Here is a 26363-nt window from a genome sequence, read left to right on the forward strand (position 1 = left end):
TCACACAAAGACCAAATGTCTAGAGACACTGACAGTGCCATTCTACAACCACAATTTTTTGCAATCGTACAACAACTACAAATTATTGTATGTACATTATTTTTATTTCATAGATTACTTGTAATTATACATAACAATAAAGACAACACAAACACATTTAATATATAAAGCATCTACATATACAGTCACTGTAGTGGAAGTACTTACAAATTACAAAAAAACCTCATAACCTTCAAAAACAAGTGTTGGTATTACTCGACAGTGGCTGCACAGATGACATTAATTGTGTGATTGAGATTGACTGGCTCCTGAACCTGCCTCACAGATAAATTAACATGCCTTGACTGGCTCCTGTACTTTTTCCATAGGTCCATTACAATGCCTTGACTGGCTCCTGTACCTGCCCCATAAGTCAATTACCATGCCTTGACTGGCACCTAAACCTGCCCCAGATGTCCATTACCATGCCATGACTGTCTCCGGTACCTGCCCCAGAGGTCCAATACCATGCCTTGACTGGCACCTGTACCTGCCCTAGAGGTCCATTACCATGCCTTGACTGGCTACTGTACCTACGCCAGAGGTCCATTACCATGCCTTCAGCTTCTTTAGTTTCTGACCTCTTGTAGTGTGTTTGGATCCAACCTATATCTACATAGGCAGGTACCTTGCCTTGCTGCATAGGAGTTTCAACATAACAAAAAGATGAAAGGTGAAACCTTTTGGTGTCTGATTTTGTGTCCATTCCTTGGATATTTTTTTTAGTGCTGATGGTCAGACCACACCATTGACTGATCACAGATCATTGTTTTGGTAGAATGTATTTAATGTATGGTACTTCCACATCCTCTTCATCTTTATCAGAACAACATATTTCTAGGACTAGAGTACGTACATAACTTGGAATCTTTTTCTTCAATACAGACTCCACAACTTGAGTTAACCTGCAATATTTAGGAGTGGTTGTTATGGCCTTGCTGATGAAATATAAATCTTTCAACATGTGCAACAACAATATGCTTGAAAGGTTACAACTTATTATACGTAATCAGAAAACAATTGTGTTGCCATAATATCATATTTAAATTTTGTTCATCCTTATATTTTGATACAAAAATTAAATTATAAGGAATGTCTGTACTTGAAATAACCTCAATACCTGTGGTGCACACTAAATAACCTGCTACACAGGTTCTTTAGCGTGCAACATGATTGAGCTTACTTCTTCATAGACAGAAAAAATATAACAGTCATTCCTTAATTAGACATGTGGCAGTGAAATTTTCCACATAACATATTATCAACTGCAGTTTGGCATGTCAGTAAAACAATGTTTTCTCAGACAAATTTTAATGATAACAAACTGATTATCCTGTTTATATGGATTTTCTCCCTTGTTTGTTGCTATTTTTCAACATAAAATTTAGAGTTTGTAAACAGTGGATTTATATACATGCTGTGTAGTTTTTTGATGTTTTGGTGGGAAGAAAGTCAGTGAGTGAAATTACCTAATTTATTTCAGTGTGAATTATCAAAATTGTTTACACTGGGAACATTCAGGAAATCACTGCTATCTCTATAATAAACTTACGGCATAGCTTTCCTTTCTTTAGCTTTAGCAGGTGTCATGAAAAATGAAAACAGCACTGAAATGTTATGGGATAAAATAGTGATCTCCAGTTTGTGATTTTTCTGAAAGAATAAGAAGCAGGCATCACAAATTAATTTTGCAAAAAAAAAAAATACATAATTTGAAATTCAAGTATTCCTCTTTCCGGTTACCCTGTAAGAAATGCTGCAATGACTTTGTATACTTTCCAAGTATTAAGTAGCACTCCAGCTAGAATCATGCAAAATATGATACATGGTTGGAAAACCTACATATTTTTATTTTTGATATTTTGTTTGAATTGCCATACTACACAGAAATTAACATTCAGTTTTTCATATAACCTGTGCTCTTAGGAGATAAAAATTATATAGAATGCACTGCAGATATCAAAATTAAGGGAGATAACTCTGTAAATGACACTCAAATACAATAGAATTTATTGGATTATCAATGTTGATTATCTCCTAAGAGCAGGCAGAATGGAATGAGCATGAAATTTCTTTCATTAAATAATGCATAAAGTGATTGGCAGATCAGCCAGTGGCATTTCATTTCTTTCATTAAATAATGCATAAAGTGATTGGCAGATCAGCCAGTGGCATTTCATTTCTTTCATTAAATAATGCATAAAGTGATTGGCAGATCAGCCAGTGGCAATTCATTTCTTTCTTCATCTACTGATTATATAGTTATTCATTCTGAACAAATATAAATCTGCACTGTAATCCTACCTCAAAATAATCCAAGAGTTCTTGAAGAGTCATATCACCTTGTATTTCAAATCTATCCCACAATGTAAACTCTGTTTCATTGTACTAAAAAGAAAATAAATGCAAATATTTAACAAATATCTGACATGCAATAAAAAAATTCTACAACTGTTCAATGTAATTATCTCTACTGGCTTTTTTAGTAATATTTATATCATCCAAGTCTAAGACTCAATCATATATTCTTACTACTACATAAATGCAGTAAATGTGTCAACAGTGAATTTGTTAAATGTTCAATGTCAGTAGGCTATGGGACTTAAATTTGACATTTGCAGTCAAAAGTCCATATTAAAATGTCATTTTGATATAATTTTCAAGACTTGATATGGTTTTTGCAAGAACCTTGTATTCAAAGATAGAAAAAAAACCATTACACATTTTCCTTGAGTATCTCAATTTCTTAACTTACCTTGCATTTATTGGCTGCTTTTGGTTCTGAGAAAGCAAAGAACGGCAATGCTAAATTAAGGAAACCATTTTTGTATGTTTCCATTTTCTTCTGTCCTTGCTCAATCGGAAAAATAAAAAGCATAACAAGTCTTTCTATACCTGTCTAGAAAGATGGATGTCTAAAAATGTGTTCTTCATTTTATTAATAAAATTTTGCTTTTTTTTAAACTTAACATTTTCTCTACCTAAAACTACTAATTTTACTTTCATTCTGGTGTTTCTAAGCTCTTCAAACATTCTGAAACTGATTTTTACCTGGTTTATCTCCCTTGACTCCAATGTTAACAAAAAGTTACATGTTGACATGTTAATTTGTAGCACAGTTTGTATGCTTGTACACCCTGTTGATTAACACAAAAAATATTGAATGCTAATATACAGTTTTCACCACTTACACCATAATATAATTCTCATATGTACTTTATTTAACATTAGATAAATAAATGTCATTCTGAAGTATAGACACATCAAACATACATTCATAGGTGCTAAGTCTCCCTGCTTTTCGCAGGAGCCTCTGGAGATTTCATAGAAAAATCAACAATCTCCTGCTTACATGCTTGAGTCAAAGCCAGAGATTTAGCCACAATGGGAATTTTCTTCCAACTTATTTTAGGCTTTAAATAGCAGTCATCTTTCAGGGGAGGGGATGTCACAAATTTTTGTTCCAGCGAATTTGGTTTAAGTTCAAATAAGGTCTAACATGGTGTGAAAATAAAACCGTGGCAAACCTACAGATCTGAGAACATTTTGAGAGGGAGATCTCTCACTTCAGAATTTCAGAGGTTAATATCTAGGCATATAATACCATGAAACTTACTTTGATGAGCTCTATACACAGAAGACCAACAACCACAGCAGTAGTTGTTGCTATGGCTGGAATGATTTTGCCTGCTATCAGTTTGCTCTGAAATTAGACACCTGCAGAATTAGCAAAACCTTATACACAAAAATGTGTGAAGAGTAATACCAACAATAAATATTTCTAATGCAAGATTCCTTGTAATAAAGAAGTTTATTGGATAATGTTGTAAAATTTGAAGATCTCAATTTAACACTTGGTTGTCTCAATTTTATTACCAATGCACATATTTTTTTTTGGAAAGATGTTTAATTGTTAGATTTACAGTATTAGAAAGTTACATTAGAATGAAAATAACCCTTCGTCGTCATCTAGATTTGACGGGAGCAAATCATTGACTCATCCACATTTTCAAATACAGAACAGTTATCTCCTAACAACAGTTACAACACAACTGCGGTTGACTTACATCACATTTTTTACTTATCCCAAGAGCTTTATTTTTTTTTAAATGGTTTCCATTGGTATTGTATATTGATTGATCAGTTTTGATGTTTGTAATATTAAACTGTCCATTTGAAAAGTTAAGGAACATTTATGGGTGAAACACAAGCCCTTATGTAGAGAGAAAATTGTGAGATCGTTTGGCAATGGCAATCCCACTAGAAAAATCTAATGGGCTTCATCAGGGGCGTAAGTTGGTTGAGCTGGCAAAGGTGGTCAATCCAAAGTTTCAATTCTTATATTCATCAATTGTCTTTACTGCACAAATGAGTCATAATCACAGGTCAAAATAGTTGATTTTCTTTGCAAAAACCAGGAAGTAATTTACTCTTTTAAAACGAAATACATGTTCTTTCCACCATGTAGACCCATAAAGCCTTTTGATATACTTGTGAATATATATTCACTATATTTATGCAAGAAGATTGGACAGGTTATGTATACGCAGGCATTATCATTTTGAAATGAAAATGTTTATCAATTGTTATCAATCATTGATCACAATTTAGCTATTTTAAAAAATTCCAGAATTTTTTAAACTACTTTGACTTGTTATTACTTAACAAGATCTCATTTAAAAATTCTGACACAGTAACGATACTACTCCTTATCCAGGCATATTGGTATTATTCAATAACCATGCCTAGAAATTCTGTAGCCAAGGAGCCAAAAAATCCCTTAATGTACCAAGTCCTTTGTTTTACTTAACAAGTACACACATATGGGTCTTACATGGCAAAGTGTGCACTTCGTTTTTATGAAAACATGATAGTAAATGTTTGGCTCTACTACTTAAAAACATATAGAAAATACAAGATTACAAGATGACATTTTGTCAAGATAGCAGATACCAATATAATGGACTATACCAGGGGGGTCTATCTACCTGTATCATTTTTTCCATCAACTATTTCAACAATACAACCACCATCATCAGCACTGGTACCTAAGAGAACACTTCATTGTAAAGTAGGTATAAACAAACCTTGTGCCTATCAGCTGGTGGTATAGAATAGTTCTCGGCACGTAAATTTGAACATGCAACAATAAAGTCCATATGATAATTTGTATCATCATCTTTTTCAAAATCAATACATGTTAATTTGAGTCCTTTGAAACTTTCTGCAGCTGGGATGGATTTCTTCAAGTCATCAAGTTGTTTGTCATCTAAAATTAAAAAAAAAAAAAATCGCATCACAACTAAAGCAGTATATACCATAATGTATTTTTTGCCCATACTAATAAGAAACATTGAGCACTAATAAATATAAAGAGTTTCAGGCTAGCTATTTCTGTAGGCAGAATATATGGAGAGGCACTATTTCTAGGTCCAAACCAACTGTTTGTCATAGACCTACGAATGGAACTAAATATACACATGTTCTTCAACTTATCTAGTTACACTCACAAACCATATTCTGTAGCTGCATGTGTTTAGAGATTACTTTTGGCAACAGCTGCTTTCAAATTAGCTGTGACCACAATAAAATCCATAAGAACATCCTGTCAAAAAACATGTTAATATTTTAACTATCAGTTTAAACATTTTCATCTACAAGAAGCTGAAAAAAAATTAAAGTGTTTTTTCCATTTCTGGTTCCATTTCCATTTTTTTTTTTAAATATTTTCAGAGGTAAAGGTACTACTTGGTTTTCAATATCCCCACAAAAAGTAACTCTATAATAATAAGGAGATCTAGGATACTGCATACAATAAATCCATATTGATGATTACATTATGACTCACATTGTCAGCATTGAATTCTATGTGATGAGGACATCTATGTCCTGACCAGGAAGGTGCATCTGATGATGTCAACTGAATATAAAACAAGTAAGAATATGATGGTAAGTCAACGATTAGAATTCCATAGAAGTTATAAAAAATAAAAAAATCCTATTATTGAACATGAGGTGCAATGCACAATGTCTTATATATGAAATTAAATCTCTTTAATTTAATTTAAAAATCTAATTATGCTGTTTCTGAATGATAATTATGGGATTTTTTTTTTCTTGCATTAACAAAGAAAGAATGCAATGTCCTTTGGTTTCAACACATCTGATGTTAGTCTCTCCAAAGCATATAAAACCAACTTAGACCTGATTATTATGTAAAACACCTCTAATGGCTCTTTAATAATAATAATAAAAAAAAAAAACAAAAATAATAGGATAATAAATTGGAAAGAGTAAAAAACCAAAACATGATCACGAGTGCTGAAAAAATGCCCAGATTTAACAAGTTCATAGATGAGTTAAATTTTTAAACGTTCTTAGCATGAGTTATACATGTTTTAGTTATTTACTATAAACAATTAATTATCTTATTTACTATAAAGAGTTACTTCATAATTAACTGCTATTTACAATATAAATTTTAAATTTTGTTATTAATGGATTGATATTTGTGTAGTGATATTTTGATTAAAGGCAGTCCATTTTTTAATTTAATTCACTGTGAATTTTCAAAATTTATAACTTAGGAAACATTCAATAAATCACTACTATGTTTATAATAAAGAAACTTCCATCCCACTATCATGAAATCTGACAAACACTTAATTTTTTTTTTACAAATACAATCTATCATTTCAATTATCATACCTGGTCTGGTGGGAGTTTAAATAACAACTGTTGTATAGAATTGTTGAAATTCTCTTGAAAAAGATTTCAAGCAAAAGCCACACAGTCCTTAAAGTCCTTTGGTTTTTCTGTTTTCAGGTCATGATCTTTCAAAAAATTTATCTGCTAAACTAAACTAAAACAAAGTTTTCAAAAATCTATCGCAGTTGTTGAAGAACAGACACAAACGTAAAGTCATGAGCTTTTAGGACATCAATGTGATCATAGGCTCATCACATTTTTCATATTAGTAATCACTGCAAATTCATAAATTTACATATCACTAAAACCTATATACACTTCCAAACTTCGTTTGTAAGAGGTGGGACTTTTGACTTAGTCAGCAGCAATAATCCTTACTGGTAGTGTGCCCTGAGAATTGAGAGTTCTTTCCATGAACTTTGGATCAGTCAGATACTGAATTGCTGTCTCAACTGGTTGAGTAAACAAATCTTCAAATAGAAATCGTGCCCACTGAAGTAAAAAAAAAAAAAAAAAATTAAAAAGAATTAAAAAGGCAAAATTTTTAGGGAGAGTCTTAACATAAAACCTAATTCTAAATCAATGACTTCATTGTTTTAGATGAAGTACATGTACTGTGAAAGTACTTTAATTCGTGGATACCAATTTAAGTGAATCAGGGAATTGGGTTTTTAAATTTTTCAGTCTACATATCAATGGGAATCTACTATTTGTTGGGAACCAAATTGCATGGTTTTACCTACCCACGAAAACCACGAAAATTGGTACCCCACGAACAATAGTACTTTCACAGTAATTGAAAATCGTTTTTATTGCAACAATTCAACAGCTGTTTCATTTACATGTATATTTATTAATTAAGATGCTTCATGATAAACAGCTTAATACACCCACAGAAATCTAAATCTGAACAGTTGGAAATGTATAGACTTCAAACAGCATTGATTTTTTATTGTGATTAGACATTTGACATAGGTAAATTATTTGATCCTTTTTCATCCCTAATCTAAAATGGTTGTCACAACCTTCAAAATCAATCCCAACCTTCCTTTGTGCATATGGTACATGTATTTTGTGGTAAAATTTCAAAGTGATCCATTTCCTTTTACTCAAGTTATCATCCAGATTTCAGAAAAAGTCTTTGTTTTAGGTCCCTATGTGGCTCCTTATTCTTTATTGGATAAAGTCACAACCCCAAAATCCTAGTCTCCTTTTGAAGTATGGAACCTTGTACAATTTGACAGAGATCCATTCACTTTTACACAAGTTATTGACTGGACATGTGGAAAACGCTTATTCTGGCCCCTTATTGGCACCTTTTTCCCAATTGTTTCAAGTCTTAGCCCTTAAATTCATCCAAAACTTTCTTTGTTGGTATAGCATATTGTGGTAAAATTTTTAAAAAATCAACTTACGTATAGTCAAGTTATTGTCAAAGCATCAGGAAAATGCTTGTTTATGGCCTCTTTTTAGCCCCTTTTTTAAGCAATTCAAGACAACTCCGTAATCAATCCCAGTCTGATCTTTAAGGTATAGAATATAGTTGAGCAATATCATAGATATCTATATGCCTTTAGTGGAGTTATACAGTTGAACTCTATGAGTTGCATATTTTTGTCCCTGTATTCCAAAACAATTAGGGACATAACCCCAAAATTAATACAAACTCTACATTTGTGGATGGAAACCTCGCTATAAATTTTATAAAGATCATCCAACTAATATTCATGCTATGTGCACAAAAAGGTACTTTTAGCCATTATGAGTTCTGGTATATTTTTGTTTTTATACAACCCTCATATAATGGTATTGCACTGTGGTCATTGTTGTTACTGTCCTTGTTGTCATCTGTAGACATTTGTTTTTTTTTGTTTTTTTTTTATTAAATTAAAGGTTTCAAATATATTCAATTGAAATATGGCTTTAAACATTAGAGTATTCATAAAATTAATTTTGAAGCACAAAAATTTTCTTAACCCTAAAAACACTTTATGACTATTCATCTTTAGAATGATAATAAATTTCAGACTGCTGCATGTACAGCCTAAATAATCCCAAAACCTGTCTAAACCAGACACTGTTCAAGTTCCTTCACATGTATATTGAACCTTGGTTAAAACCTGTCTAAACTGAACCAATTTTCAAGTCAAAAAGGGTTTGGTTCAGACAGGTTTCACTACAGTGGCGGATCAGGGGGGGCTGTTGGAGGGGGTTGCCGGGGGACCGTGGATGCCTTAAAAAAATTGTTGAAAAATTGTGTGTGTTAAATCATGAAAAACACTCACTTTGTGATCCTCACCGGTGATCCTGTCAAGAATTTTTTTTTTAGGCCCTCCTTACCTAAAATTCTGGATCTGCCACTGTCCTATACAAGAATGTGGGTATGTTGATTTTGTCACAGTCTTTACATTGACACAAATAATTATGTACTGACATTCTATTCAGTAATTTTACATTTACCTGCAGGATATGCTCAATAGCAAACGGAAAGTGTATTAAAGAACTTAATGGAATGGTATTTTCAGGTAGATCTTGTGATGAAGAGTAAGATTCTGTCATATGTGGAAGGACAACCTGTCAAAGAAAACATGTATATAAAAGGTGAAGCAAAGTCAAATTCATTTCAGTTAATACTTTTAATATACCACTAAGCCAATTTTATGTGGCAAAACTATATAATAACATTACTAGGAATACCTGCAAAACATGCCCAACTTTTTATGGGAAAGAGATGAAAGTACATGGGTATGTCCTCTACAGGATCAGTTGAAGAACAATAAGTCTCTGCCTTGAAAGGCAAAATTATTTATCAAAAGTAGTAAAGCCTTTACCCATCATTGATATATTTACTGACAATATGATATATAAATGCATTAAATATTTAAGCAAAACTTCACAACTTCTCAGCAAGTGTTGACAATTTTTCATTTGCCATTCACCTTGAATTTACAAGAAAACTGGATAATGGTTCTAATACTAGACAAATTTGGAATTTGTGAATCCACGACCAAACAAAGTATCATATGTTGGAAATACATTTCACAACATGAAAGATAGCTAAAATATCAATGTCTCATTCTAAAAATTTTGTAATAATCTATTCAAAATTTGGTTCCTTAAACTTCAATTATAATTATCTAATCTTACTCAAGGTGACCTAAATCCATCTCTATATAAATGATTGATTGATTGATTGTTGGTTTTTAACACCCGAGCAGCAATATTTCAGCTATATTCAGGCGGCTATATAAATGAAGAACTTTCCCAGAATGGAAGTGAATGTGAAATATATCTGTTTCTCCAAAAAATTATTACAAAGTGGAAGAAAACATACAGTAAAAAAAGGACAGTACCAGTAAAACCAGAATTCAGCTTCATACAAGACAAAAATTAGGTCTGATTATCAAAAAGTCAGTTTTGTAATAGTTTTTTTAGTAGGTTTTGATGGAAATAAGGTAACTGGGACCCAAACGTCTTAAGTAAATAGAAATTTAGGACATGTTCAATTATTGTGCTCTGTAAACCATTGGTAATAATATGTAACAAGGGCAATAAACATAAGAATATCAAAATAATTAAATCAATATATCATATTTTTTTAAATAAAGTTTTTTTCCTTGATTTTTAATTCAAAATTTAGGACAGAAAAAAAACCTTTTGCTTTCATTTTTAGAGTAACAAAATTATAAAAATTTAACTCACTTGAATATTTCCTTTTGTACCCCAAGTCCCTGATTCCAGCAGTGGTTTATAGTAATAAACACATTTCTTATCCATGTACAACCCTTTAAAATAGATATTTCACAGTGTATTAATTATTATTATTATTATCATTATTATTATTATTACTACATGGTTTTTATATAGTTTTTATCTAATATCACTTGAAGTATACCCATCATATACCAACATATAAAATACTGGTATACAAATTATATAAAAAAAATCACAAGGCAAAATGAAAAAGATTAGAGTACTTAAAAGATAATGGAAATTCCTCATATATAGTCAATTTAAAAAAAAACCAAGGGAAAAAATTTAGAACCTGGATAGGCAAGTCTAAAAAGATGAATTTTTACATTCTTTTTGAAACACCAAAGAGATTTCTCGTTCTGAAACAAAGCAGGTAGACTATTCCAAAGTGTGGTTGCTGCCACAGTGAAACATATTTCTCTGTACATCTTAGTTCTAACACGAGGTGGTTCAAATAGTGCATCGTTCTATGATTGTGAAGAACATGTTAGTTGATAATAGCTGACTAGTTCTTGTAAATAGATGGGTGCACTGTCATGTAGTGATTTAAAAACATATACTGTGCAAGTACTTTAATTTGTCGATACCAATTTTCATGGATTACAGAAGTAACACAAGTTCGTGGATTCTAGAATTCCTGGTTTTAAGGTTTTCAGTATACACATCAAGGTAAATCTCCATTTCGTTGGAAACAAAATTTTGTATTTTGGCCTTCCCACAAAAACCATGAAAATTGATACCCAATGAAAAACAGTACCTTAATAGTATAAGAATCTTGTATTGACACCAATTATGTATTGGCAGCCAATGGAGAGAAATGAATGTCGATGTTATAAGATCATGTTTCTTCAATCTTGATATAAACTATGCTGAGGTATTCTGAACTCTTTGTAAATGGTTGGTAAGACATCCAGAATCAAGGTCTTACAAGTATTCTCAGTAATACAATTGTGGTTACGTCCAATATGTATTTCAGTCAGATGTATCACCAATACTATTGGTTTATTGGATACAAACACATTGATACAGTTTATTCAATGAAATGAAATAAATAAATCCCATTCAGTTGTTGGGTCATTAAGACATGTTCTTATACATGTATTAATTATTATCCAATTATAAAAAAAAGTACTTTCATTGAAAAAAATTACAAAAGGGTAGATGCACAAACAGAAAAAAATGGCCATGATACTGTTAAATGGCAGACTGATCAATGATTCCTACAAAATGTATAAGTATCTTTTTTCTCCCATAAACACAAGCAGTTTTAAAAAATCAAATGAAAAAGAAAACATTTGTGTAAGCTTTAACAAAATGATTATCTATTTAGGACCAATTTCATGATTCATCAAATTGCACTTCATTTTGTCAGCTTCAACCAATTCATTGTAGCCACAATTGTCAGTATTCATGAAGAGTAATCAAGGGAACCAAAGTTATAGCGGTAATCAAAAGAATGCAATCCAGGGACAAAGACCAGACATGGAAAACAGACATACACAACAAAGAACATAAAGTAACTAAAATCATACATACAAAGTAACAAAGCAAATGAGCAACTCGGACTCCACTAAAAACTAGGAGCATGGACCAGGTGCACCTGTAGGGTAAGCGTCCTCTGCTTTTCTAGAAATACCTGCCGAGTTGCTCATAAAAAGTCAAGTCCGGGGTAGACAAACGAGCAAAGGAAAACTATGACCCATTGAATAAATCAGTTTTCATGGTGCAGATGGATACACCATAACGATCCATGAGTTCATGATGACGACCATAAAACTTCTGTAGTGATGACTTCAATCTTGTAGCAACATAACCCTGTTCCAAAAGCCTATTTGTTACAGTTCTAGCATGATAAAAAAAGTCTGCATAGTTTCTGCAAGCTCTGGCATAATGTATGAGTTGTGATATGAACATTCAATATGCAGGTGCTGGAGGGATATTGCCACAGATGAAAGGAAAGTCGATAATTTTGAATGAAAAGTCATCACGTTTGTCGTAAAGTTTGGTCAACAGTTTTCCTTTACCATCAATTTGTAAGTGTAAGTCAAAATATGAGGCTGACTTCACAGTGTCTGTAGTATCCTTCATCTCAAGTTCTTTGGGGTAGATGCAATAAATCAAATCCCCAAAATTAGGATTGTTTAAATATAATATGTCATCTATATAGCGGAAACTGAGATTAAAGGATCCAGCCAAACAATATTCAGATCAGCTATAAAGTCAGCCTCATAAGAGTAAAGGAACACAATTTGTTCCCATTGGAATGCCGGCTGTTTGTTGAAATACACATCCACCGCACTGGACAAATATGTTGTCAATCAAAAATTCCAGCATTTTGTTAACATCTTCCTCTGTATATTTGGAAGATGATTTGTAATTATTTCCTACAAAGTATGAGGAATGTCTACCAAGAACTATATATTTGTATCTAGGTGTACCATCTTTTTTGGAAAAACAACGATGTATAATGTTTTTAAGTCAGGATTTTAACTTATTATGGGGAATAGAAGTATACAGTGTTGAAAAATCATAGGTTTTAATGCTATTATATTCAGATAATAGTCGTGAACTGTTTGTCTCCAAAAGATCTTTCGAATTTTTCAGGATCCACATTGAATTAATACCACTACGGGAGTAACAAGTGTTGTGGTAGACTGCAGACCCTCTTTGACAGTTGTAAGTATAGAAGTAAAAAGTTTTGAAAGAGGTTTGGTGGTATATTTTGCAGATCCAGCTATGAAATGTTGTTTGTATGGATTCTTGTGGAGATTAGGGATCAAGTACATACTGAAAATGATAAGTTTTATGAAAGCAAGAATAAGACCTGTACCACACATAATCGCATTGATGCAGATGATAATAATTCCTAGGTATTGAATCTAAAGACATGCATTGAAAAAGAACCACAAATTAAATAAGTGAAGTTTTGCTACTGGAATAGCATTATAATTCATTGATGGAAACTAATAATTGTTACCAATATTTAAATTCAGCTTGATATCATTATAACTTTTAATAGTAAATATTCAGTCTTGTATTGGATCACTTAAATTATACTTCTTCTTTACAAGAGAAAAAAAAACATTTGAATAAGAGTAAAAGAAAAGCAGTACACAAGTTTTCTTCTCTGCAAAAATCTAGCGAATCTATCAAGGGAAGGTTCAATTCCAATCAATCAATCAATCAATTCCCACTATTTGGGTATAAGGTTTACAGTAATAAAGTCTGTTAAAGCTGTTTCTTTAACAGCATTTAAAAAGAAACAGAGAAGTCCGTGTCAAACCTTTTTTTTAATTCTTCCACTTCTTTTACACTTTTTTCATTTAATAAAACTTACTAGCATCAACATTATCCAATGCATTAGTAACACAGTCAAGAGCTTCATAAAATTCATCGGTATAAATATTTTCTGTATCTGTTCCAACTCTATTCTCTTGGTGTACGATGTTAAAGTTTGGATTCATCTCTTGAGCAGCCTTGGCAGCTGTGCTTGATTTGGGTTTCTACAATTCAATGTGGAAGTTTCCATTAGGCACTAAAATGTGGTTCATGAATATTTAAGGGGTATTTATGTTTTTTGTAATTAGTGGGGAACTATAGAATTGAGAGTCCAACCACTTACCATAAAACAATGAAGTAGATATTGGGCTTAAATATTTCAATCACAATAATTTTGACTGCTGGAATTTTCTCTTATCAAACTAGTTAATCACCTACAGTATGTTTTTTACTGACAAAATTTTTGTTTTTTATAATTTTTTTTAAATCTAGAAAAAACGCATTCATAAACTCAGGAAAAATTTTATGGGTTTGAAAAACCCCGAAAAAAAAACATGTTTCTCAAACCTTTTTTATATGTTTAAGACTACAACAAAAACATATCATAGGAAAGACATAAAATTATTCATAAAAGAACTAGTAAATAAAAATCATATGTTAAATATAATTATGCCATTCATATATAGGACTAAGAATGTGAAAAAGTATGGTTTTCATATAAATTTGGAAAATATTTGTTTCCATGTGTTTTTATGGGTGAAAAATCAAATACATGTGTATTACCATATCAGTCCTAAACATATGTTGCAATTTTCCTTTTGAAATATATACAAGAACGAGATACTAATAAAAATCAACCACTTGAGGCAGTCAGTCAGGTAAATAATAAATTGATGCCTGAAAAAAATATGAACATATATTGCTTATACCATCATGCAAAAGCTGCATGCAAACATTCAAATCATTAACATAAAAGGTGTACAAGTATCAATGACGGAAAATTTATGGGTATACATCTGTACACATGCAAACAGCAGAAATGTAAATGCATTACTTGAATATCCCATGGGTTGAATAAGAATTGTCGGTTGAGATCAGATTTCTTGATGATATCCATATCTGTGACTATAGCCTTTCCTCCATCACAAGCCAGACCCATCATGGCCCAATTCTTCAACATTTCACAGCCTATTGCACCAGCTCCAACCTGGAAATAAATCATTTTAGTTATCAAAATGAAAATGTAAGAAAGTGGACCAGTTTTTTTTTCCAATTCTTTTTAAAAAAACAGTAAAACCAAGAATATTGATGGACAAGTGTGGTCCATTTCATTAATGTTAGAAACATTCAGAATTTTGTATCTGCATTGGTAAATACACCTTATAAGTTTATTTCTAAATCTGATATCTAGAACATCCTTTGGCAAATAGTTCATGCATTTCAGACTGATTAATTTGTTCTAGTTTTACTTTTGTCACTTCTCATGGCGATCGTAGATAATATTGGTAGCAATATATATAAATGGAATATGTTATTTTATAAGTGTGGTAAATCAGATGTTGAAATTTTTGTCTTCAGATCTGAGCATTACTAGTGGTTACCCAAGTCTGATTTGTTAACAAAATTTGAAAATTAGGAAGAACACCTTTGAAGGCCCTGCAGCTACAACAGGATTCAGTTCTCAAGTTAAACCAATGTATTGCACATAAAAATGGTCCTCATTTTTTTCATGAAGTTTGAGGAGATCTATGCACATATTTTAAGTTCCTACTGTATTCCTTATAAGGACATAAATTAGTTCAGTCAAATGATCAGTGACAATATCAGAATTTAAATTATACTTGCTGGGTATTGAAAATAATTTGTCTAGAAGTCAATATATTTCTGGACATTTTTCTTATCTTTATTCAAAGACTATCAGGACAATTTTATTTTCATCATCCTTTTTATTTTTTGGCAGTTGCAGTGTAAAACAAATCAACTCTCTCAGAGTTAAACATACTACTGATCAATATCATTGCAGCACTTGGCATATTACATTAGTATCACAGAAGTGCACAATGACTCAGCAATAATAATTTTCATACCAATCCATCAAGAATGTGTATTGCAATTAAAATAACCTTTAACTTGCCAAAAATTGATTTAGACTAACAAAATTGAAAACAAGATACATTGTAGTTAGGGAAGAAATAAAAAAAAAACTTTTTTTTGTAAGCATGTAGTTTCAATTTTTTAGTTCAGGGCATCAGACATAAAATTTTCAACTCCTGTCGGTTGCTTTACTATTAACAAGGGAATTACCATTATTCGGTACAACTGTGAAATGATACAAACCAAAAAGTTGTTCTGTTTTCCAATTTTCTTTTGGAAATCACTGCCAAAGATAGCAACCTGACCATCATACCGACAATTTTGCTGAAAAATATGTATTAACATTCACGAATTATATTAACCAAATAAGAACCTTACCAAGCAATAATGCATGTATTCCATTTGATAAGGGGTTGTCAGATAAACATGCATAATTTCATGCCAACTGCATATTAATAAAACAATATTTCACTGAAAGCTACTAGGGGTTCCTAGTATTAATTAGCAGAGGGGTTTAATATTAAAAGAGTTAACATACCACTATCTTCTTTTGAATGAGATCTTAAAATTTATAAACTTACAGTTTTACATTTTTCTTCTGTGAGTACAGAATCCACATTTTCTTCTGGCAAACATTCAATGGCATCAAAATAGAGATATTGATTAATTGGGCTGAACTTCCCTGAACATGCTTTCATTACTTCCTGAGCAGCTATACCACCAATCACAGCTGCCAAGGGACAAATGTCAACCCTGGCTGTATAGGCAAATTCCTTCATCAGAGATTCATCAAGATCATCAACCTTGGCTGCTGATTTACTGTTGACATCTTTAGCCATCGCAACAAATGCTTCAGCATCAGCCTATAAATATACAAAAAAAAATAGTGTAATGCATACTTGCAATTAAGCATAAAGTTTATTCACTTAAATTATACCCATAAAGTTACAATGCTGTATACAAATGATTGACTGATAGAATGACTGACTATTCAATCAATCAATCAATCAACCAAACAACTAATCAAACTGACTATACCTATTTTTTACATGGTCTTATAGGATAAGCAGTGTGTAATACATTGATAGCATACTTGTAACCATCCTGAGTTAGAAAACAGATGGTTTTAAAACATGTTCTATACAACAGCCCTGTTATATTTTTTATAATTGATAAATTAATGTAATTAAGACCAATGCAATAGGTAGCAAGACTTTATTTAGATTATACAATGATTATATGAGAGATACAAGAGTATATCTTAAAAAGCATCTCAAAGTTCTTCTCAAGAGAGGTTTCATTAACAAAGTACCTGTAACATGGGGAAAGACATAAACCATTATTGGGTCCCTCTGTTGCACTGCACTGGATGACAAGTAAGCAAGCATGTAAAATGAACGACCAGGCATCACAATTCTCTTACCTTACACCTGCTTTTTGGCAACTCTCCTTTGGTTTTAACATACTCTGATATGGCTTGAAATGCAATGTGTAACTGGCCTGGTCTGTCAAACTTGGCAAAATCTGTCAAGAGGAATTCTGGTGCATTCATATTATTCTTTATAGATTTCTGCAAGAAAAAAAAGTTATCAAATGAACTTCACTAATTAAATATAAATTTTAATAGTTGAATCATAGGCATATACATGTACTTTAAAATTATATCTCAATAAAAGTATAAATATGTTTTTTTACTAAGTATACTAATATGTACAAAACTCTATATTAGGTAACATAGAGAAATGATGAACAAGCAACAAACATTTCTTCACTTAGGAATGGAACATCATTAAGAACTTTTATTTGAACTTACAAATTTGACTTCCTTGGGTTTTTTCACTTGTGTTACATTTCCACCTCTAACATAAGCATTGAAACCTGTTGTGTCACCAATACTAAATGTGTATGGACCTAAAAATAATTACAGAATTTATTTAGTCAGTTCAACTGTCAATAAGCGAATGCTGAGTCCCCAATACCATGCATGCATTACTGGTTGTAGTCTACCAATTTTCATGATTTCAGTCGAATTTATAAAATTCACTACCTATGAAACATATTTTTCAGTGAAAAAATATGCACAATGCTATAAAGCAAATCTAAACCACAATCATTTCTTTTTTTGAATAATTTCTTCAGTAAAATTTGTATACATGCTAGAAGTATGAGACTAAAATACTTCTAGCACGCACACATATAGAATGCCCCTGCTTCACATGCACATGCAAATATTGTACTTCAATAATGCTTAACCCATCAATTGTATAATTTCATTTTTTCAAATGACCAGACAAAAATTACCCTCATTTTAGAACATCTACATATAATGTTTATCATTCCTATAAAATTTCAATCAAAATAGGACAAGTTTCACTTACAAGGTATTAGGTAAAACATTCTACATAATTTATATCTCCTAAGAACGAGGGTTATTTGAAAAGCTACATGTGAATTTCTGATTACTATAAAACTTTCAACAACAACAAAAATTAAATAACAAAAATACAAAAAAGTTGACTTTCCAACAATGTATCATATTTACCATGATTTTCAGCTGAAGTGCTACTTAACATGTAAAATTCTGAAGTTGGACTTAATATCTTTGTTTGCAGGAAGCAGGGAGTAATTTTTTTTTCCTTCATACATAAGTACATATGATGCCTAACCATCAGATAAAATTTCATAAAATAATATTGAGTCTTTTTAGAGGTATGTGGACAAACAAAGGAACTACAAAATGAGCACATAGACAGGCAGGGTGTACACACAAAATGTGCACTCAACAAATCTTACTTAACACTTCTATTTTCCTTGGTTCACAACCATTCAATTCAGCCATTCCCTGAACTCCAGAAAATGTAACATAGTCTCCATCTTCATATCCATGACGATTTATATCCAAACATGTGACTATTCCATCTTTCTCCTACAAAATCAAAAGTTATGGTTCAAGTTTTATGTAGCAGTTTTATGAAAAATATCAGCAGTAGGTGATAGATGCATGTCAAAACTCACTATTATTTCTTACTAGTCACATAGCTGGTCTCACTTTGCCGTGCAGTTGTTGCACTTCTGGAATAAAAATTATACAGATTGTACATGAAATTAGCACTTTGCAAGAGTTATTGTTCTTGATTTTGTTGATCTAAGAGGGAAATTATTACATGATTTTATCAAGATCTGTTTACACATTAAAGTTACTTTAATATTGTGTATGTACTGTAGATCCAAAAAGCAATGTTTGTTCTGTGGGTTTCTCTGCACCTTTTATCACATCAGCCATTGGCAGTGTCTGAATTGTACATGGATAGGTACTTAAAAAATTAATTTAGTCTTTGATACCATGGAAAGAGAAGTCTAAAATTTAGGGAAAATATAAGAAAATGATACTATACACTAACTTTCCAAACAAAAAAATTCAGTAATGAGAGGAGCAATGGCTACATGGTAATAAAATTCATTACACAGATGATAGAATCTGTATTAACACTCAATATTTAAATGAAATTCTTTTATTGTATAGCACTATTTAATATGAGGCAGGTGTGATTTGCAGGTGACAATATTTTATTTGCCTCATATTTTATGCCTTTTACAGTTTTACATTAATTAGGATTTATTTCTCTTTATAATTTAACAATATTTTATATGAACTATGCATAAACATTTTGTTTTGTTTAAGATAGGAAACTACCAGTAGTAAAGATCATTACTCTGTATTACAGATTAACTATCTGTCATTCTGAAATGGAGCTCTCAGTGATTCTATTGCCATAGGTTAAATTTGTACTGATTACCATTATGAGGACTTAGTTTATTTTTCAGGACTACATCCCCTCAAAATATCACAAATAAATTTGTTCTCTACTGGAAGTGTACTTCATCTGTATGAGTTAAGTTTTTGTATTTATCTAAAAAACTGATTCACAACAATGCTTTAGAAATACAAGTTGTTTATAACTCTTCTATGAAAACAATATATTTTTTTTCTTGAATTTCACAATTTTTTCTTCTTTATAGTGTTCATCTCTTATATAGATATGATAGCTCCACGTTTATTACAGAAAACCTTTTCTTACCAGCTTTCATATCCCTGTGTCTACCACCCAAATATCATAAGTCACTTGCATCCATAATTACAGAAATGAATATATGTAACAAACTTATCCCAATTTTACTTCAATTATTTTGCACTGAGAGGGCCAAAATAAAGAGTTGTAAAAGACATGTTTTCTTGGGAAATGATATTGTTTTGATATTGTAATGAATTCAAGAAAATGAAGTCATCTTTATACAATTGTAGGATTCGACAGAATCAAACAGGTTCAGAATATTTCAAGTGGTATAGTTGTTTCTTTCCAATTTAACTATTTTGATTTGATGCATTATTTCACTGTTAATGGTGTCATAACTATCGCTACATGATGTGGATCAGGTTAATTTGCATATACTGGGGATAAGTAAACAAACATTTCGAGAACAAAAGAAAAAAAATATATTTCAAAGTGAAGGGTATTTGAAAATACTAGTATGTTTCTCCTATTGCTAGAATTTTTTTAAAAATCTCTTTAACGTTTTTTTCTAAAACCCAAAAGTAAATGAAAGACAAAAATTTCCTGATATACTAGTATTTGAAATGAACTGTGTTTGTGCTAAGCAGCATGTCCATGGGGAAATGGTTTGCTCCACCCTGGTATATGGCCTAGCAACACCCAGATATATGGGGTTTGTAAACAAATAAAAAATCTAGAAATTTACTAGTACAGGGATAATTTTTCATATCTCATGTCAAACTGATCAAACAACTACAGGATGCAAACACAGGATTTTTTTCTCCACCTTAAAACTCAATGAATATCCTGTTTCTTTTTTTTTCAAGTCTGTAACACTGCATATTCACCTGAAAGAGTAACTGAACATTTCAATGTAAACAACTTTACTATGTGATTTCCACTCACTTGATTAGACGCTGTGGAACTGTGAATTTTATAATCCATAGTACTTTTAAATTCCTACCTTTGTAACAGATTCAATTATGTTGCTAATTGGTTCTTCTCCATTAGTGTCTGCCACCATGAAACTTTCTCAAAAATCACAGAATACTTCACTGAAAAAATAATATTGAGCACATTGTTTACCTTCCCTTTCTCTCACTACAATTTCACTGAAATAGTGGATAAAAAGAAATGTATTCAAGGCTTTAATAAAATGCTCCCATGCACGACCACAGAGACTGAACCTTGAACAATTTCAACAGGAGGAACCGAAATGAAAAATGTATATACACAGTTAGATTTACCTGATTGAAAAACATTTTTATGAAATCAAACAAAATTTAATTTTTAAGTATCACTCAAGCTAAGAACCATGCAAAATGTGATACATGGTTGGAAAGCCTACATATTTTTATTTCGATATTTTGTTTAAAGTGCTTCAGGAAACAAAAAAATTACCGGTACATGTGGCTCCTCACAGAACCCTTGTTTATAAGAGATGAAAATTATATAGAATGCACAATAGAATTTTAATTAAGGGAGATAACTCTGTAAATGACACTAAAATACAATTGAAACTGTTGGATTTTCAATGTGGATTATCTCCTAAGGGCAGAGATTGGAATGATAATTATACATTTTATCAAAGAGCTATAAAGCAACTTAATAACAAAAATAAAAATGTGTAGTTTTTGGGATGTATCACATATTACAGAATTTGCATGATTCTTACAAAGACTACTACTTAATTCACTGGACTTCCTTGTTTTGAAAAAAAATCTGAAATCTACAATGTTAAGATTTAGCATATCAAAAAACCAAAAGAATACAGTATTTGTTGAAATCAAACAAAAATTTTATTTAAGACCATTTGTACCTTATTAATGACCAATAAAAATACAAGGCAAGAAAAAATTCTCAAGATTCATCAAATCAAATAACCCCAAGACTTGCTAGTAAGTATGCTTTAATGTTTATTGGTGCCAAAGTTCTGGACATCTATTCACACAAAAATTAATATGACTTAAATACATGTGTGAGAATGTATAAAAGAACAAACACAGAAGTTCTCACCCAAACAAACCCTTTGTATCTGCTACAATTAATTTGATTCCATTACTATGGCAATATTCTCCCAACATTATCTGCTCATCTAAAGACGAATTTGTAAGAACAACAACCTAGAATATAAAATATATACTAGCACGGTTTGTGATTCAACAGGATTATACTTCAACTAGACAAGCTTTACACATCTTGTGTGCAAGTAGGAATGGCTCCAAATTCTGTCATTTCTTTACAACTTGTAAATCTTTATTTTTAAGTATGAAAACATACCTGGAAATTGTTTAAAAAGCTCTCTGTTAGAGGGTCAGTGTTAGCACTAACTTGAACATAGTTGTTCAATTCTGCAAGTCTGGCAACACAGGCTGTGGCTCTGTTTTTTTCAATATCAGCCTCTCTAAGGAAAAACTGCAATGAAAAGTTACAATGAAACAGTTTCATGTTTTACAAACGTATATTAATTTACGACCATGATACCCACATATGGCACATAGTATCTTTGACAAGTCAATTTCTTCATTTTTTATGTTTAATTAAATTCATTGAGGCCATCCTAAAAAATGATAGTTTGCTGTCAATTGATTTACAATTTTAGATCTGAGTAGGTAGGCAGGTGAATTTTTTTCTTCTAAAAAATGCAGACAAAGTGAAGCCAATGTGCTAAAATACAAAAATTATCTTGGGAAGAATGAAAAAAATGAGTAGTTAGGTTTTTATTGAGTAGGTTGATAAACAGCAAACCAACTGTTTTCTAAGGTCGGCCTGAGATGTAAAGATGTTTCATGGAGTGACAAAAATATTAATACAAAATATAAAAATGCACACTGTTTGAAAGAAACCTCTTTTTTTATAAAATAAACATTGTTAATGGAATTTGAATTTTTTTAATGAAGGTAAATCATTTTTGGATTCTAATATAATGTTCTGACTGACAAAAATTCCCTAATTATTTGTTTGGAAAATCTAATTCTGAATTATTGTAAGTTGTAAAATCACATCCAAAACACTACAATACATACTGTACAGGCAGTATATTATTTGTAAAGTGTAATATGGAAACCTAAAAATGGAGCTTGTTGAAGACCAGAATTATGATACACAATGTTAATGACTACATTTGTATAAATTACAGAACAAGGCAAAATACTAGGCAACTGCCTTTTTGTGCATTTTTCATATTTCACAGAATTGCATGGGAACTACCTGTATTTCCCTTTGCCGTAGAAAATAAATGTATATGAATTTCCAACTTTTTACATGTACGTATATCAATCTGAACTGACTTGTTCATCGTGTCATAGTTTTCCTCTTTGGTCTATCCCAGACATGATATTTTATGAGCAACTTGGCAAGTGTCTTAAGAAATACAGAGGAGGGTTACTATATCAGTGCTCCTGGTCCATGATCACAGTTTATATTGGAGTCTAGGTTGTTTAATTTCTTATGTTTCTATTTGTGGATCATTCTCCCTATTTCATGTTGTGTCATGTATGTCTAATCCTTATCCATGGATTGCGATCTCTTTTATAAACTTTCAAATTCTGGTCCCTTTCCTAATTACCAAACCTGAAAGAAGGTTGTCATTTAAAACATTATTATTAAAGATGTTTGGTATTAAAAATGTACATACCTGAGAGCTCAAATCATACCAGGATGCATTTTCTGTGTCATGTATTGTCACAGATTTTACTCCACCAAGAACAACATTTTTAGCAATTTCAATTCCAAGTCCTTTCAATCCAGATACAAGGACATTGGAATTGGCCATCTTTTTCATGGCTTCATGACCAAGCACATACCTATTAAAAGACAGGCTGTCATTAGTTTTATACAGTAGCGGTATTATGTTTCATAAAAATAATCTATCATTTATGACAAATATATTACCTACCTCAATTTTAGTGAGGCCTATCAAGGTACTAGAATCCTGATTGCCTTTACCTTAGGCAAGTGAAAATTACAATGGTATGGTGGTAAGTTATTTCTGTAAAGAATCAGTTGTTTTGACCAGGGAAAGCAAAACATTTAGGAAATTAAATTAACCTTCAAGAGCGGAAGGTCTTTTTTTCCAACTTCAAAATTTCCACTTTAGGAAATTGAAAATTCACAATAAAGTGTCAATTATAGTAGTTGAAGGTTAAAGGTATCGATAAATGAAATTTCAAAGGTCCTAAGTAAAAATTTGACAGTCCAACCACCACTAATTTCAACCCCTGACATTTCTATAATTCTAAGTCACTGGTTCTTTCATACTGACTGTCTAAAAGCAGTTGAAGATTACCAATTGATAAAAGCAAACTAATATTTATCAATATGAAGTAATGAAGGCATGGACAAGGCTGGATCGAGACACATTGAAAAGGAAGGCACCAGACAAGATTCCTTAGAAAAAGAGGAGTGCTAGGGCATTATTTACCATTTTTTGACAATTTTACACATGAAAATGAAGAATTTTCCAATAAAAAGGGGGTGCTAATCACCTGCACCCCTCTCTAGATCTGCCTGCCTGTTTCATTTTTTTTCTATTACAGAGGTTGAATGTTCAACAGCAACTATCACCTCTGATCAAGCTATTAAGAAATGTTATTGAATCTCCTTCCATTACATTACTTACAGTTGTCTGGAGTACAGGCTTTCGTCAATGTCAGGTTCAATAGTTTGAGATATGCTAACATGAAATGAAAAAAAAAAATGAATTTTAATTCAAGTATGCAAGCTTTTTAGTATTCAATGCAATCATATTTACATTAAAATTTCAATATCAATTTCTACTTAAGAAAGGAAACTCTTGAGAAACTTGCATGTGGACACTTGAATTTAAAACAAAATATGGTTGAAAACAATTTAAGCTTTTGTCAGACTATTCATCATCATATTTCATTTTCCCTTGTTGAAGTACCTTAAATAGTTTAGAAAAAATAAATGTTGAAATAAAAAGCTTTCCTGAGCATAGCATGATTCAACCACAGCCAGTTGAACTCTATTCATATGAGGCAAGTGTGGACACAATATTAGTTTTTAACACACTAAACAGAAGAACTTACAATAACTCATTTGGACCCAATATTGCACAATATTTTGAAATTTAATTAAAGAATAAAGGTTTGCTTCAGAGTGCATTAATGGATCATTTTGTACCTCATTATATCAAAAACAGTAAATGATAGGGTCAATTTGGTAAGCATACTTCTTAAAGTGTGCTGAGCTTTAAATGTGCTCTTTCCTGCAACCATTAAACTGGTTACACTCTCTCCCCATCAAGTAAAAACCAGAAAAAGCCAGATTTGATTTTTTCAATGTAATCATTGAGATACAGATCCTCAATCTGACTTGATCAATATCCAAATAAAAAATGAAAGATCATATCCTATTTTTGTTTCTACCCAAAAGACATGCAATAAGGGTCAGTCTATTAACAGACAAGAAAAAACAGGATAGGCATTTTTCGATACATTTTTTACTATAACTTTAGTTTCACTCAGTGGAATTCAAAAATTTAGAATGATTTCCAAAATGTCGATCAATAAAGTTCATTATTGATAAAATGTGTCACGTCTGTCAAATAATGTTTACTTATTCTTAAAGCTTATACTAACAGGTACTTATTGATATAAAAATTATTTCATTTTGCGTCAGTTAAAGTGGAAAAATCTTGACAAGACATACTTTCTCTTTTACATGAATTTTACAGCCTTATGGGGGTCCAGTAACTAAACACCAAATATCTGGATTTAAGTTCATGTCTGTCAAAAATCCTTAACATATTCTTAAATATTAAACCTTTTGCTATATTTTGATATATATGTTTTTGAAATATGTTCAGTAACAAATTCAAAATCTTGACAAGACAAACTTTTTCCAACAGGAAATTTTCAATTTGGTATTGGATGTGGGAACAAAGTCATTTGTTTTCTAAATTGTAAATATCCGTCAAAACAAAAAATATTTACATATTCTTAAAGTCTATATTAAACAGTACATTTTCATATAAAAATATTTAATTTTGAGAACGTTAAAGGAAAAAAATGTTGACAGGACGGACACTTTCTGTTATGTGATTTGTGCAGTTTTTTACGGGGTATGGTAACAAAACATGAAATATATGAAATTTATTTAATGTCTGTCAAAAATATTTATCATATTCTTAAAGTTTATACTTTTTGTTACATTTTGATGTATAGATATAAATATAGCAAAAAAAATTTTGAATTCCACTCAGTGAAACTTAATTATAGTCAAAAATGTATCGAAAAATGCCCGTCCTGTTTTTTCTTTAGAGACTACTCTTCAATTCCTTATTTCATAATAAAATATTTACTGCTCTGTATTCATTTGATAAATGCAATACATAAATACAGGTTTCACCATTAGACCATTAAATGCTACGGACCGAAAGTGAAACTACCATGACCTTGACATCGCTAAACTAAC

General features: G+C 31.3%; 1 pseudogene across 1 annotated transcript; it reads right to left on the reverse strand.

The window, feature by feature from the left end:
- Positions 1 to 82: 82 nt before the first annotated feature.
- Positions 83 to 26363, reverse strand: LOC148627311 (ubiquitin-like modifier-activating enzyme 1; annotated as a pseudogene). The gene is made up of 25 exons (XR_015919377.1): positions 26251 to 26363; positions 24547 to 24600; positions 23563 to 23731; positions 22206 to 22340; positions 21942 to 22048; positions 20890 to 20980; positions 18667 to 18799; positions 17687 to 17784; positions 17297 to 17443; positions 16455 to 16736; positions 16117 to 16197; positions 14834 to 14986; positions 13838 to 14003; positions 10450 to 10532; positions 9208 to 9321; positions 7126 to 7239; positions 5888 to 5959; positions 5587 to 5644; positions 5500 to 5507; positions 5127 to 5399; positions 3656 to 3742; positions 2795 to 2899; positions 2344 to 2427; positions 1592 to 1692; positions 83 to 944 (listed from the first exon to the last, which is right to left on the reverse strand). The product of XR_015919377.1 is annotated as a ubiquitin-like modifier-activating enzyme 1 (transcript).

This window comes from Perna viridis, chromosome 1 (genome assembly GCF_037379345.1).
Source record: "Perna viridis isolate PV_CMFRI_1.1 ecotype Kerala chromosome 1, ASM3737934v1, whole genome shotgun sequence".
Lineage (NCBI taxonomy): Eukaryota > Metazoa > Mollusca > Bivalvia > Mytilida > Mytilidae > Perna > Perna viridis.